The sequence below is a fragment of the Salvelinus namaycush genome, chromosome 41 (genome assembly GCF_016432855.1).
Source record: "Salvelinus namaycush isolate Seneca chromosome 41, SaNama_1.0, whole genome shotgun sequence".
Lineage (NCBI taxonomy): Eukaryota > Metazoa > Chordata > Actinopteri > Salmoniformes > Salmonidae > Salvelinus > Salvelinus namaycush.
The window spans coordinates 9066310-9080962 of NC_052347.1; the positions used below are offsets into that span (position 1 = coordinate 9066310).

Below are 14653 nucleotides of genomic sequence, written 5' to 3' on the forward strand. Positions count from 1 at the left end.
TGACCTGAACTTCTTGGATTTCCAATCAACCCACACAGGCAAGGGGACTATTCTTATTCAAATCAGACCTGAGAGAGGACCTGATTCATAAAACATGGCAGTACCCTATTTTTAGATTGAAATAGAACAGAATAAAATAGGACAGGAATCAATTCCAGTTCAGTCATACATTTATTCAGATGAGTTATCTCCAAGAGTTCTGGAAGGACATTTGCATTATGGGTAGGCCTATTTGAAGCATCCCAAGGTATGTAGGGCAATTTCAGAAATCGCTCATCCTTCTTTATCTACCAAGTGAAGCGTGTCTGATGGGTGTACCCAGACGTATGGCCATTATTAAGCCAGCTGTTTATTAAATTAATGAGTAAATGAGTGTGCGTGCTTAAATGGCTGACATTATTTCCTCTCTTTTCTCAATAAAGAGCCACTCCTAGATGCCATTTGGAATATTCTCTATGGGGGAAGATTGCTTACCGTTCAGGATACATTTAAAAAGATAGGGAGACCGTGGGTGAATGTGAATTTCCCTCTGTCTGGTGTGACACACGTCGCACAGTAATTTCATACCAGTCCTTGCATTCGCTTGTCTCCTGTCCTTCAGCTTAAGCCAGTGTCATGCCTTACGTCAAAATCGATCTTGTTCCTACATGCCGATAATAGGTTTTGACAGTTGGAGATATATTCCTGGAGTGAGTATCCCTTTGGCTTGCAACCCTAGCTGACTTGAGTTGTAAAATGACGAGGGTGTCTGTGAGACAGGGTTATCTGATTCATGTCACAAACACTTAGTTTACATGTGGCGTTCCTCTATGATTGGCACCCAGCCAAGAGAGGCAGCCAACCAAGTAAACGTGTCATGTTCCTATGGCCAGTAAGGGTCGGACTGCTCTAAACCATTTCCAGTTCAGTCAGGATATGAGGAAATATGTAACGATCTGGGTGTCGGGGGTTGCGAAGTCAGACGCAGGAACAGCAGAGCTTCAATATGTTGAGTCTTTAATACCCAACTGGCAAACACAATGTCCAACACGGACGTACTGGGTGTCATACACAACGGTCCAACGACACGAGAAACAAACCCAGTCCACAATAATAACATCCACTCCCGAAATCCAAAAGCTACAATGTAACAATCCCGCACAAAGAAGCGTACGGGCTGGCTGACTAATAAAGCCACACTAATTAACAATTAACTGAACACAGGTGATACAAATAAACACATAAGGAGGGGGAGGAAAAAGAGTCAGTGGCAGCTAGTAGGCCGGTGACGACGACCGCCGAGCGCCACCCGAACGGGAAGGAGAGCCTGCCTCGGTTGAAGTCGTGACAAAATAAAACAAAAAAAAACACATTTTTATTTTTAACGCTAACAATTATTCTCTAACGATGAAAGATTGACTGACTTACACAGAGATGGAAACTCATTTAGCTCACCAGTAAGACCATTTTATCCCCTTTTAGCCCCGTGTACTGAAGTTCATCTGATATGCATGCACCGAGCTGTCGAATCACTTAACACGCTTGTCCTGTCAGTGAGAAGGGGACCTCTGAGGAGTCACAGAGAGACACACTCACTAATGTGTTAGTGAACCTGGGACACTAGGGAGTCATGTCTGAATAGGTCAAATCACAGACAAGGAATAATTCAGATATTGGCCTAATGCAAATGCCTGTTCTGTGGAACCAGGCAGCACAGAAGCCGTGCTGTACACCAGTTGAATTTGTAATGTTAGAGGAAAGCCTGGGTCATCCCTTGTCCCGGACCCTCATTATGATGACAGACCTGCTAGAGAGAAGAAAATATACAATTGGAGTATGACATTTTGAGTCTCAATTCTTCAGTAATGAAACATTGCTTAGACCGACGTTACTTATGTCTACTAGCCTATATACATAAGTGCTGTTTCCAACCAAGTTGGATGTGCTGTTTCCAACCAAATTTTGCTACAGATTTTTCTGCATTCCTCAATCCCTCACTAGTTAGCCTAATATTTGTTTTCATCATGTTCAGTGCTGACGTCAGTTCTCTTTAGAGCCGGTCTTTTGTCTCGCTAACAGTCTGTTTTGAAAATGCAAAGTAATTTCCAAAGAGACAGATGGATGACCATGGGAAAGGGAAAGTTGCCATTGATGTTGCTGATAACAAAGTTAAAGTGAAATGCAACCAGCTGAACCACCTTTCTATCTTTAAGACCCATCAATATGCACACACACACACACACCACACACACACACACACACACACACACACACACACACACACACACACACACACACACACACACACACACACACACACACACACACACACACACACACACACACACACACACACACACACACACACACAGGCTTTTATTTTACACCTTTCATGTCTAAGTCAGCAGAGCATTGATTTGTTTAACGGCGCATTGATCTGACAAAGACTTATCCAAGGCCCACATCCCAGAAAATTGGTTCTGTCTCGCTTAAGTGCAGTAACTCAGTGGTTTTGATCCAGATTAAACTTTGAACAAATTTCATCTTACAATGTATTATTAAAGTTTATTTCCAGTTGATTTCTGGCACATTCCAGTCGTCTGTGTTCACTTTCTCCTCTATTTATATAAATGTTGTTTTGTTGTCAGAAAAAGTCTAATCCCCTCACCAGAGGGTGCAAGTGCTTGATGAAAGGTTTGGTGGATAAGACTATGTTTGTAGGCTATCTGGGAATCTTCCTGTCATTAGGCAAGTACTGCAGCTCTTCAGAACACAAGTGTATAAAACTGTGAGGTGGCTCTAACTTCACAAACGGACTCAATGAGATTATAAAGGTACGGTACACAAGGCACATTACAGGGTATTAAACAGAGTACTTTATGGGTCAATATTCATCCCTCAAATGAGAGCTGAACCCACCTCAAATGCGCAATTATTCATGTGGAAATGGGTTGTGTTTCCAGCGCAGGTTACCCTGTTAGCACAGGGAATTAGGGATTGGTTGTTGATGGGTGCCCCCGGCATGGCTGTCTCTATCCTGGCTGGTAGCCTGTGTGTGTGTGGTGGGCTGGGGGGACCAGGTGGAGGGAGAGGAGCAGGTGGGAGCCCAGAACAGAGCAGCAATATGGGCCACAGAGTTCTGCGGGAGCCGCTCTCACTGAGCATCCTCTCTTTGATCTCTTGGCTTATTAGCATCCCAGCAAGCGACTCCAAAACCTCCAACCATGATAATGAATATCCCTGCATCCCTTGTGGCTACGGCAGGGCCGTGTGGTACCGTGGCTCGGCTTGTCTGAACATATGCTCTCCCTACATACTCACTGTATTACTCCTCTTGTCCTGGCAGCCCTATTGGGTTGCTTCAGGCAGACAGGCACATTCATGTGTAGTGGAAGAAGGTACAGTGATCATGGAAATCTTCATCATTATATCTATCTGATGTTACACAGGCTACACATGGAGATGTGCAATGGAATAAGGAAGGATATTGTTTGTAATGTCATATTGGCAGACCCTCAGATGAAACAGTCAAGTTGGGATGTAAGTTAAGAGAGGGCAGTAGTGAGAGTCGTAAGGCCTGTAGGCCACCAGAAAGTGGCAGGGCCCAGTGCCTGCCCTGGCTGGACTACATCCTAATATCCTACCATCAGACCTGATGGGGTGTGTTGTTTTTGGCAGCCCAACACAACGATCAGCCAGGCTGTTTTCTGAACAGTATGAATATTCAGGGCCACCGCTGTGTATGGAGAGGGATGCACTTGAATGAGCTGGAAGGGTTATAATTAACGCCATAGCGAGCTGGAAAATGATTTACTTTCTTAGCCTGTTTATCAAACGCAGCACTCCCCTCCCAACTCCCCCCCCCCCCCCCTCCCCTTCAGCTCGTTGCCCAGGGTGATGAATAACATTACATTATGTTTTTTACTGAGCCGACCCCCTCCTGGATGACATAAAACACAGACCGTTGTTATGATTCCGTAATCCATTTATATTGAGTCCAAAGCTTTTAAACATAAAAAGACGCAATCTTCTTTCCTGGTTTGCAAAAATTCTAATAGTTTGACTAATTTCAGTTTATGTGACAAAACAAGAAAGTATAGTGTAGAAAATCATTGTACCGTCTAAACCGCTGTGAAATATATTTTCCATAACCAAACATTTTGTATTTTCAGCTGTTTGAAGCTGGTGTACAAAACCGAAAGTAAAAGACACACAAATGGAACTTAAGCATGGAGGCATAGAAATAGCACACATAGAACAGATCTACAGCTTCTTAGACTTGTTTTCAATGTGAATGACAGCTCTATAACTCACATTTCTATGTGATTTTGGTCAGGTTGCCCAAAAAGTTGCATATTGCAGCTTTAACCTATAAAGAAGACCTAATCATGCTAGAAGTCACAGGGCTTGTGTAATGGATAATATTTTTTTAGAAGTAAATACAGTGTGTCACTTTGTCACTCATTCACACTATCCACTCAGATATGTTTATCCAAAAATCAACCATATCCTCCTCATCCCTTCCCTCCTACCTCACCATTATACAGTAGCTCCTTTAGTCATCATTATGTTAATGTGATTACAGTGTCAGTCATTTGGCTGGCGTGCCCAAAACTAAAGCATGAGGTAATAATGAGCTTATCACGGTGATGATGGTCACACGTCAGCCCCATCACACGGCCAATTAATAGAGAAAAAACCCTCCCTCTATGGTACTATTGTTGTTTTCTCCCTTCAAGGCCCTCACAACAATACTGTGACACTTTAGAATGCAGCTTGCCCATTTAAAACCATCCTACAGGATCACCCACCCCGTCCGTCCTCATTAATTTCACTACAACCCTCTCCCCATGCTCCCAATGATGTCGATCATAACGCCAGTCACCCTGCATGCTGCCGTTTCTGCATAGAAGACTGTTTTCATTCCCAGGAAGCCCACCTCAGCAGAAGTCAGGAAGGAAAGAGTTTCACTGAGACGGATCAAAGAGGGAGTCTGATAGTACAAGTAGCAGGGGACAAGAAACTAAAACTACAGCAAATGAGCTGTTGATGCAATCCAATCCTTTGTTAGTCAATGTGTTGGAATTATGGGTATATGGTGTCAATTATGCAAAATGGTTACCCTATATTCTCAGTTCATTAGGTACACCCATCTAGTACCGGATCGGACCCCCCTTTGCCTCCAGAACAACCGGAATTATTTGGGGCATTGAAACATTGCTCAATTGGTATCAAGGGACCTAACGTGTGCCAGGAAAACATTCCCCGCACCATTACACCACCGTCACCAGCCTGTACCGTTGACACCAGGCAGGATGGGGCCATGGACCCATGCTGCTTACACCAAATCCTGACTCTGCCATCAGCATGACGCAACAGGAACCCGGGATTCGAAGGACCATGCAATGTTTTTCTACTCCTCAATTGTCCAGTGTTTGTGACTGCATGCCCACTAGAGCCGCTTCTTCTTGTTTTTAGCTGATCGGAGTGGAACCTGGTGTGGTCGTCTGCTGCAATAGCCCATCCGTGACAAGGACTGACGAGTTGTGCGTTCCGAGATGCCTGTTGTGCTGCAACGTTATTTGCCTGTTTGTGGCCAGCCTGTTAGCTTGCACGATTCTTGACATTCTCCTTCGACCTCTCTCATCAACGAGCTGTTTTCGCCCACAGGACTGCCGCTGACTGGATGTTTTTTGTGTTTTGCACCATTCTCTGTAAACCCTAGACACTGTCGTGCGTGAAAAGCCCAGGAGGCCGGCTTTTTCTGAAATACTGGAACCGGCGCGCCTGGCACTGATGACCATACCACGCTCAAAGTTGCTTAGGTCACTAGTTTTGACAATTCTAACATTCAGTCGAACAGTAACTGGATGCCTGTCTGCCTGCTTTATATAGCAAGCCACGGTGTTCCTAATAAACTGGCCACTAAGTGTATCCATGTATGTGTACAGATTTCTGACAATAACTTAAGTAACACCGAGAGCAAAATGGCTCCTCTTTCTAGTCTAGTTGAATAGTTAACTTGGATTCATTTTAAACTGCTAAAGTACATCGTCCAGGAAGAGACTGCTTCTCAAAGGGTAAATCAGATCTACAGTACGTGCCATTAAGTTGCATTTGTAGGCAGGTTTTTTTTGTGTTGTGCATTGTGGTATATAATGATGAAATATGAAAGTGAATTTATCTGTTAATGTAGGTCAGGGAGTGAAGTGTAAGGAATAATGCAAGTAACATAGCCAGTGCAAAGCTACTGTTATTTTTTTACATTTCTTTTTACGAGTGTTCCCTACTGCTGTGTGGGTCGGGAGCTTTAGCTAAGGGGGAGCTACATTAGAGACTGACAATAATTACAGCTTTCTTTATTTCCAAATTTAGCTCAGCTGTGTCTGCACAAGAGGAACATTACCACCCCCTGTTACTAAATGTAAGTGCCTTTTCTCTGCGTGAAGAACAGTAGCTACTGACGATATAGACGGTTAAGTAACCTTCCCCTATATTTCTCTTTCAACCCTTTAACATTACTGACTGTCACTAGTTAGACAGTACACTTTTGAAATTACTGTGTAGTTTGGGTTGTGTGTAAAAGAAGGTCACAAAAGCAGTATTTATGACAGAATAGTTCATTTTTAATTAATATTGTATTGTAAGCATGATTCCTTACTCCCGTGCTACACAATAGCTAACATCACATCATTTCGAAAGGAAACAATAGACTGCATTTCGAGGGAAATCACCAATGTTGTTGCACTTTGTGGTTGCAAATGATAAGTACATGTTGCAGCAAGGCAAATTTGTTGAAAATAAATCTAGTAGATAAGGCACTATGACGGAATAGAATAGAGAGGGAATGAACACTGCCTTTTCCATTCTCAGAGACACAGAGTAGCAGTGTCTTGTGACCTAAACACTTCCTGTAGATACAATGCGTGCCAATAAATCAGATGGGAGTGGGAGTAACAAACTGATTAGCTCTCTCGTCCCCCATTTAATTAGCTCCCTTCATGCTTATAATTAATTCTCAAATTTTCTATAGTCTTGTTTCAAAGTCACATCATAAATAGACTCAATGGGTGACTGTGTTGAAAACTGTATTTTCATGTACTCTCAATGTATCAGATATGAGATATGCTGGGGATGGTCCCCATAGTAGACTCTGGTACAAGGGCTATACTATAGTACAGTTCAGTCTGAATATTGAATGGTGGTGTGTACCTGTCTTGTGTATTCTTCAGTGCTGTGCTGCTGTTGCATGGTATCTGACCTCGGTGGTTGCAGCTTTTCAGAGGTGAATCACATATTCATGAATTCTTGAGTGAGGAGGCTAGAGATGAGGCTGATAGAAAAAGTATATTTTTGGGGTTAAGAGTTTGTTGAAGACGAATTGCTGGGAAATATGTTTGAGGGAAATGTGCCAAGTTGGAATTGCACATATTTGTAGATGTTTAAATTGGTGTGCTTTCAGAACTTCACTAAAGAGTAAAAGATTCACATCAAAGCTTCACTTCCATGTTATGCTGCATCCTTTCCCACTGGTTCTGCATCAAGTCACTCTTAGACAATTCTAGCCTTTTGTACTTTTGCCTGTGTTTTACGTCTATAGACAATATGAAGTCTGATTGATCTTACTTTTTTTGCAATTGTTTCCTGTCTCTTAGTACAAAGGAGCTTGGCTGAAGACTTCATCCTTTATTGTGTCTGATTCTATAAATATTCATGGTCGGCATATATCAATGGCCAATCAGATCACAATCGGAACTAGCAGGTAGTGGCTTCAGAATATTCATCAGCACCTGCTTTCTAAGGGACTCTTAAGTTAGAACAGAACATCAGTGTATGTACGGCACAGATTGATGGGTATATTTCCAATGTAGACTATGGTGTGCTTTTCTCCCCTTTCTCGGTCTATAAAAGTCACAAATCAAGTGATTTTCTCAATTTCCTTGGTTATTACAATGTGCATGTGTTTGATGAAAGGGTAAATACAGAGAGTTTGTTCTTATTTCCTGTTTTCTCCCACATGTTGTTAGGGAAAGAGCTAAACACCTCAAAACCTTCATACAGATTGGAAATCCCCGTATCTTGTACCATATTGATAATTTCCCCAAACCGATCTATTCCAGATGATCTGTGGAGGAAGCTGAGCCAAGTCCCGTCCAGGTAAATCCCTGTAAACACTTCTTCCCACTGTTTCATTTCCAGGGTTAATGATGTTTCTTTTCTTTCTGGGTTTGTTTCCTCTCCTTCTCCTTCCTCTCTCAGGGTTTTCTTCATCGTCTAGTCCTGTGAGGAATCGTCAAGGTGATTGTTGCGCACACTTATCTTTAGACGGCATCCTTCGCCTGTCAAGTCAGAAAGCGTGCATGTGTATAGAGGTCGCCGTCTGAATATGTAATAGAAGCAGACGCTCCTGGAGATACAGTTAGCAGGACTCAGCGGGGGTTGAGAGTGTTGCAGTAATCAGGGTTGAGATGGTGCTCGTTATATTTAGCAACTTGCTGGTGGTGGCACATGGAGTGAGTGTGCTTGCAATGTAATGTCTGCTGAATGAGAGTGGTGGTGAGGTGAGATGGCAGTGGCCCGTAAGTAATTCCTTGCAGGTTGATTTTAGTTACCGTGAACATTTGTATCCTGTTAGAATTTCAAATGAACCATTTATATATTCACCTTGCCCTCCACCAGCATCTTATCTAGCCGTCCCTGGTGACATGTTGCCTGAGGTGTTGACACCTGTGATTTAACCTCTAAGAGATCCCTTTTCTCAAGGTGTTATTCCCCCTGCAGGGCGTTATTAATGTTAGGTTCCATATTACAACTGTAATGGCCTGGTATAATGGGATAACAGTACATATACAGTACCAGTCAAAAGTTTGGACACACCTACTCATTCAAGGGTTTTACTTTATTTTTACTATTTTCTATATTGTAGAATAATAGTGAAGACATCAAAACTATCAAATAACACATATGGAATCATGTAGTAACCAAAAAAGTGTTAAACAAATCAAAATATATTTTAGATTTTATGTTCTTCAAAGGCTACTTTTCCTTCACTCTGCGGTCAAACTCATCCCGAACCATCTCAATTTGGTTGAGGTCGGGGGATTGTGGAGGCCAGGTCATCTGATGCAGCACTCCATCACTCTCCTTCTTGGTCAAATATCCCTTACACAGCCTGGAGGTGTGTTGGGTCATTGTCCTGTTGAAAAACAAATGTTAGTCCCACTAAGCCCAAACCAGATGGGATGGCGTATCGCTGCAGAATGCTGTGGTAGCCATGCTGGTTAAGTGTGCCTTGAATTCTAAATAAATCACAGACAGTTTCACCAGCAAAGCACCCCCACACCATCACACCTCCTCCTTAATGCTTCACGGTGGGAACCACACATGCGGATAGCATCCATTCACCTACTCTGCGTCTCACAAAGGCATGCCGGTTGGAACCAAAAATCTCACATTTGGACTCATCAGACCAAAGGACAGATTTACACCAGTCTAATGTCCATTGTTCGTGTTTCTTGGCCCAAGCAAGTCTCTTCTTCTTATTGGTGTCCTTTAGTAGGGGTTTCTTTGCAGTAATTCAACCATTTAAGGCCTGATTCACACAGTCTCCTCTGAACAGTTGATGTTGAGATGTGTCTGTTACTTGAACTCTGTGAAGCATTGATTTGGGCTGCAATTTCTGAGGCTAGTAACTCTAATGAACTTCTCCTCTGCAGCAGAGGTAACTCTGGATCTTCCTGTCCTGTGGCGGTCCTCATGAGAGCCAGTTTCATCATAGAGCTTGATGGTTTTTGCGACTGCACTTGAAGAAACTTTTGAAGTTCTTGAAATTTTCCGCATTGACTGACTTTCATGTCTTAAAGTAATGATGGACTGTAGTTTCTCTTTGCTTATTTGAGCTGTTCTTGCCATAATATGGACTTGGTCTTTTACCAAATAGGGCTATCTTTTGTATACTACACCTACCTTGTCACAATACAACTGATTGGCTCAAACGCATTAAGAAGGAAATAAATTCCAGAAATGAACTAACTCATGAAGCTGGTTGAGAGAATGCCAAAAGTGTGCAAAGTTGTTATCAAGGCAAAGGATGGCTACTTTGAAGAATCTGTTTAACACTTTTTTGGTTACTACATGTGTTATTTCATAGTTTTGATGTCTTCACTATTATTCTACAATGTAGAAAACAGTAAAAATAAAGAAAACCCCTTGAATGAGTAGGTGTGTCCAAACTTTTTACCGGGACTGTACATGTATGGTTTTAGTTATTATTTTGTGAATGTTAAATCTATTAACAGGTTATTATTACAGTATTACTCAACTGCGTTGGCACTTAACCTAGAGTTTAACTCTTGATTTTCAGATGTTGTAACCTGATCTATTTCTATCCAGACAGTCAGTAGGTACTTTGGAGCATCTCGGGGAATCTGGTTATTGTCTGGAACATTAGAGGAGAGAATAATATGAGCCCTAAACATGAAAGCAGTCTTTGACTTTAACACGATCAAATTAATTATTCATTAGAGGAAACAGCTGCCTGCATTTTATTTTGTAAGTTTGTCTAAAATGCTCATTTAAACCGTAGATATATTTGACAATGCTGTTTCCACTGCTGATGTTGTAAATCAGGAAAGCATACAGAAATTTAAAAAAAACATTTCTAGGCCCAAATGTTCTCGTTTCGTCCATCCAACTCTTCTCATCCCTTACCACCAGCACCACAGTATCAGAGGAGTGTCACGATCGTCGTATGGAATGGACCAAGGCGCACCGTGGTATGCGTACATTCTCTTTTAATGAATGAACACTGAACAAAAAAACAACAAAATCAACGAACGAAACGTGAAGCTATACAAAAAGGGCTGACAGGCAACTAAACATAGACAAGATCCCACAAACACAAATGAGGAAAATGGCTACCTAAATATGATCCCCAATCAGAGACAACGATAAACAGCTGCCTCTGATTTGGAACCGTATCAGGCCACCATAGAAATACAAAACACCTAGATGACCCACCCAAGTCACTATCACGCCCCAACCAACACAGAGAATATACAGCTTACTATGGTCAGGGCGTGACAAGGAGTGACTCCATACAGTCCAGCTGCAGCTGTGGATCTGATCCTGACTCCTGACTCCTGACCCCCCCCCCCCCCCCCCCCCCACACACACACACACACCTCCATCACCTCCGTCCCCCAATGACAGATGCAGCCATTGGACTTCCTAATAGCAGATTTCCACCTTTCCTTAATGCTAGTCATTTTAATCATTAGTACAACTCTCCAAATGGATTCCATCTTTTTGCCTAATTTAGCAAATCTGGTGCCCTGATGTGACCTATTTAAATACAATTGGGTCCAGCGCTGTGGTTATAAACAATCTGTTTTGTTGAACTAGTAGGCTAGCTAGAAGTTGGATCTCTCCGCCCCAACATAGTCCCTCCTATGGGGATATAGTGCCTGTGGTTTGCCTAGGGGCAGGATGGCAGTGTTGTCTCAATGTTGTCTCAGTGTATGCGTCAGTGTGTTAGTGTGAGGTAAGCAGATGTTGTCATAGTGCCATTAAGGAGGGCGTGTGCAGGAGGAGCAGGATACGTGATATGTCACCCACTGAGCAGCCGGCAACAGCAGATGTCCACTCACTGTGAGTTTGCTACTGATAATCAAAAAGCCCCATCAGTCGAGCTAGATGATAACACATGTTGGTTACCATGATGGCATTGTCAGGAAAGCTGTGTTCTCCTACTTGGGGTGTGTGTGTGGGGGGAGATTACAGGTCATGAATACATCCCTTGATTCAAAAGGTTGCTCGTGACATTTGTCTTTTTGTAGTCAACCACAGCGCCAGTGTATGAAAACACTTGTGAATTGAAGTACGTAATCACTGTGACTCACGATTGAACTTAATCCAACAATCATCAAAGAAGTGATTGAGAGGAACAGGTGGGGAAATGATTCAACAGCGATACTGTATAATTGTAGAGTGAATAAATATTTTCTCTCTGTGTTGTGTATCTCTGCTGAGACACACACACACACACACACACACACACACACACACACACACACACACACACACACACACACACACACACACACACACACACACACACACACACAGAGAGAGAGAAACACATACACAATTTGCAGTCAGTGTCAAATGCAGATTGGGGGCCTTGTTTAGACTACTTGCCAGGCTGAAGTCGAGGATTGTTCATCAGGCTCATTCTGTGGCACTAGGAGGCAAGAAATAGAGAGAAATTGAGAATGGCAGGCGATAGCTGCTACTCTTGTCACTGTCTAGCTGTGAGTCTCATTATTCGTTCCATTTAATGAGCAGAGAGAGAGTTTACCTGGGGATCTGCAGCCAGGCTGCAGCACTGGAGCCACTTGCACCCACTAAGCCCCCCGTGAATACAAGTGCTTATCAGGGGATGTTAGCCAATCACACACCTAATGGGACCACTTGTCAGGGTCACCATCTTTCCCTCTACCTACTGGTGGATATCCCTGATGGATAGATATTGTGATGTTACACAAGAGTCAGTGGTTATGACTGGCTCATATGCTGTTGGAACAGATTCAGTCAGACAGTTTCATACAGTCCCCAACTCTCACTACCTTGATGAACATTGCAGGCTCGGGGCTTTCAAATGGTGTAGAGAACATTTCTAGGAACATATTTGCCGGCTGGCTTTGAACTTTATACAGATGTAGGATTTCAATTTGATCAGCTTGTTGCAGGAGAACTTTCCTGCAATGCAGTTGTCACGTCCTGACCATAGTTCTTATGTGTGTTGCTTGTTTTAGTGTTGGTCAGGACGTGAGCTGGGTGGGCATTCTATGTTGTGTGTCTAGTTTGTCTGTTTCTGTGTTCAGCCTAATATGGTTCTCAATCAGAGGCAGCTGTCAATCGTTGTCCCTGATTGAGAATCATATATAGGTGGCTTGTTTTGTGTTGGGGATTGTGGGTGGTTGTCTTCTGTCTTTGTGTTCTGCACCAGATAGGACTGTTTCGGTTTTCACATTTCTTGTTTTGTTGTTTGTAGTGTTCTAATAATTTCTTTATTAAATTATGTTGAACACTAGCCGCGCTGCGTTTTGGTCCTCTCCTTCATCCCAGGAAGAAAACCGTTACAGAACCACCCACCAAACTCGGATCAAGCAGCGTGGCTACGGGAAGCAGCGGCAGCAGCAGCAGCAGCAGGAGCTAGCAAGGCAGAGTGGCTGGAAGCCCGAGAGGCTCCCCCAAAAATGTATTGGGGGGGGGGGACATGGGGAGTGTGGCTGGGTCAAGTGGGAGACTTGAGCCAGTTCCCCGTGCTTACCATAAGGAGCAGTTGGCTAAATTGAGGTACGAGTCGGAGAATGTGGAGGAGTTATTGGACAGATTGGAGGAAAGTGAAAGGATGGGAGATTATGAGACATTTGATGAGTTGTTGGTGATATTGGAGGAGAGCGAAGAGAGAGAGATGTTGGTTTGGCGTAGTATACATGGTACTCGCCCTGAGGTGTGTGATTACCGTGGAGAGCGGGAGTACGGGCAGACACCGTGTTATGCGGAAGAGCGCACGGTGTCTCCTGTACGTGTGCTTAGCCCGGTGCGGGTTATTCCACCTCCCCACACTGGTAGGGCTAGATTGGGCATTGAGCCAGGTGCCATGAAGCCTGCTCAACGCGTCTGATCTCCAGTGCGTCTCCTCGGGCCGGCATACATGGCACCAGCCTTACGCATGGTGTTCCCGGTTCGCCAACACAGCCCAGTGCGGGTTATTCCACCTCCCCGCACTGGACGGGCTACGGGGAGCATTCAACCAGGTAAGGTTGGGCAGGCTCGGTGCTCAAGGGAGCCAGTACGCCTGCACGGTCCGGTATATCCGGCGCCACCTTCCCGCCCCAGCCCAGTACCATCAGTGCCTACACCACGCACCAGGCTTCCAGTGCGTCTCCAGAGCCCTGTTCCTCCTCCACGCACTCTCCCTGTGGTGCGTGTCTCCAGCCCAGTACCTCCAGTTCCGGCACCACGCACCAAGCCTCCTGTGCGTCCCCAGAGCCCTGTACGCACTGTTCCTTCTCCCCGCACTCGCCCTGAGGTGCGTGCCCTCAGCCCGGTACCACCAGTGTCGGTACCACGCACCAGGCCTATAGTGCGCTTTGAGAGTCCAGTGTGCCCTGTTCCTGCTCCCCGCACTAGCCTTGAGGTGCGTGTCTCCAGTCCGGTACCACCAGTTCCGGCACCACGCACCAGGCCTACTGTGCGCCTCAGCAGGTCAGAGTCGGCCGTCTGCCCAACGCCGCCTGCACTGCTCGTCTGCTCAACGCCGTCTGAGCTGCCTGCCTGCCCAGCGCCGTCTGAGCCATCCGTCTGCCCAGCGCCGTCTGAGCTGCCTGCCTGCCCAGCGCCGTCTGAGCTGCCTGCCTGCACAGCGCCGTCTGAGCCATCCGTCTGCCCAGCGCCGTCTGAGCCACCCGTCTGCCCAGCGCCATCTGAGCCACCCGTCTGCCCAGCGCCATCTGAGCCGCCCGTCTGTCCCGAGCCGTCAGAGCCGCCCGTCTGTCCCGAGCCATTAGAGCCGTCCGTCAGTCAGGAGCCGCTAGAGCCGTCCGTCAGTCAGGAACCGCCAGAGCCGCCAGCCAGTCAGGAGCCGCCAGAGCCGCCAGCCAGTCAG

General features: G+C 44.8%; 1 long non-coding RNA gene across 1 annotated transcript in view; it reads left to right on the top strand.

The window, feature by feature from the left end:
• Window positions 1–14653, top strand: part of LOC120034186 — a 45055-nt gene that overhangs the window by 14485 nt on the left and 15917 nt on the right. Inside the window, exons 3-6 of the long non-coding RNA XR_005474018.1 lie at window positions 6355–6403; window positions 7635–7741; window positions 8100–8136; window positions 8239–8277. This is a non-coding gene — a long non-coding RNA (uncharacterized LOC120034186). The remainder of the gene's footprint in view (window positions 1–6354; window positions 6404–7634; window positions 7742–8099; window positions 8137–8238; window positions 8278–14653) is intronic.